We start from the raw sequence: 1,344 nt of genomic DNA, 5'->3' as shown, positions 1-1,344 counted from the left end.
GTCTGCCACATGGGAGTATCCAGCACTTTAACCACCATAGCATATGTGGTAAGACTCCATTTGGATGTTTTTTAAAAAAATATTATATGTGGTAAGACTCCATTTGGATGTTTTTTTAAAAAATATTTAATTTGTATTTATTATTATTTTTTTAAATTTTGACCAGAGAGAGACACAGAGTGAGAGAGAGAGAGAAGGAAAGTGAGAAAGCAAGTCCTAGGTTTGGGACTTGAACTGTAGTCGCCCACATGGGAGTCCAGTGCCTTAACCACCACTCTACCTGCAGGCCCCTCCATTTGGATTTTAAAGAGCCCTGGGGAACAAACGAAAAGCAATCCAATATGTAACACTAGACATTAAAGCGTTGGCCAAAAAGTCAGAGGTAGTATAAGGCCCGAGGTCATCTGCCGCGCTTTGAATCCCGAAATCCTCTAGTCATTCTTCATCAGGCGGGTCTTGAGCCTGTTCACAAGAGAGGATTATGCTGGAAGCGATTGTTACCTGGTTATGTTTACATGCTATGATTCTCAGGTTTGAAATTCATTGCTTAATGGATCAATAATACTTTAGCATACACACTTTTTAGTTTTTCATTACAGAATCTATTGAATGATTAAGGTGCAAAGCCTGCTAATTTTCCTTGGTTAATAATAAAGCCACTTTAAATTACTACAAGAAATCTTGTTTAGTGCTCCCTTTAGCAACACGTAGACTAAAATTGGAATGATGCGGTGAAGATGAGCATGTCCCCTGATCAAGGATGACATGCAAATTCCTGAAGCATTCCATAATTAACGTAACACATTTCTTTAGATTGAGTTCCATAGAAGTTTTTTACTGACCTGTGATTCTGAACTATGAGATGTGAATATTGTGGGCTAAGATATAGTGTGTGTTGATAATAAATACTGTGAAAAAGAAGAAAGAGATTTTGTTTATTTTAGCTCTTTAAAAGCTTCTGCTCAGGTATAAACTTGTATAGTATTGGTAACCACATATTTGGTTTAAAAATTTTAAAAAAGAAGCAATCTGTGAGTTCAGCCATATGCTGACATAAATCAAATGCATGAGGCTAGTATAATACTTAGAAGTACCAGGGCTAGGGAACCAGCAGTTAGCATAATGGCTATGTCACTGGACTTCCACGTAGTCGACAGTGGTTCGCGTCCTGGACCTGGTGGCTTAGAACTCACGCTGGGCATGTGTGCATGCGTGCCCGAGATCCCAAGAGGAGAATGGAGGAGAAGGGATTGCGGCGTGGCCATCCCCCCTGAGGGGTGATTTCTCGCTTTCTGTCTCTCTGTCTCTGTCTGTCTGGTGAGCGCACGCGCCCTATAGCAAAAA

At 40.2% G+C, this 1,344-nt stretch overlaps 1 non-coding gene across 1 annotated transcript; it reads left to right on the top strand.

Moving 5' to 3' along the window:
• Positions 1-688: 688 nt before the first annotated feature.
• LOC114009844 (U6 spliceosomal RNA) lies at positions 689-795 on the top strand. The gene has a single exon (XR_003551240.1). It is a non-coding gene; the product is annotated as a U6 spliceosomal RNA (small nuclear RNA).
• Positions 796-1,344: the final 549 nt, after the last annotated feature.

Source organism: Tupaia chinensis, unplaced genomic scaffold (genome assembly GCF_000334495.1).
Source record: "Tupaia chinensis unplaced genomic scaffold, TupChi_1.0 Scaffold000056_1, whole genome shotgun sequence".
Lineage (NCBI taxonomy): Eukaryota > Metazoa > Chordata > Mammalia > Scandentia > Tupaiidae > Tupaia > Tupaia belangeri.
Note: the sequence above shows the minus strand (reverse complement) of the source record. Positions and strands in the feature narration are given on the sequence as shown.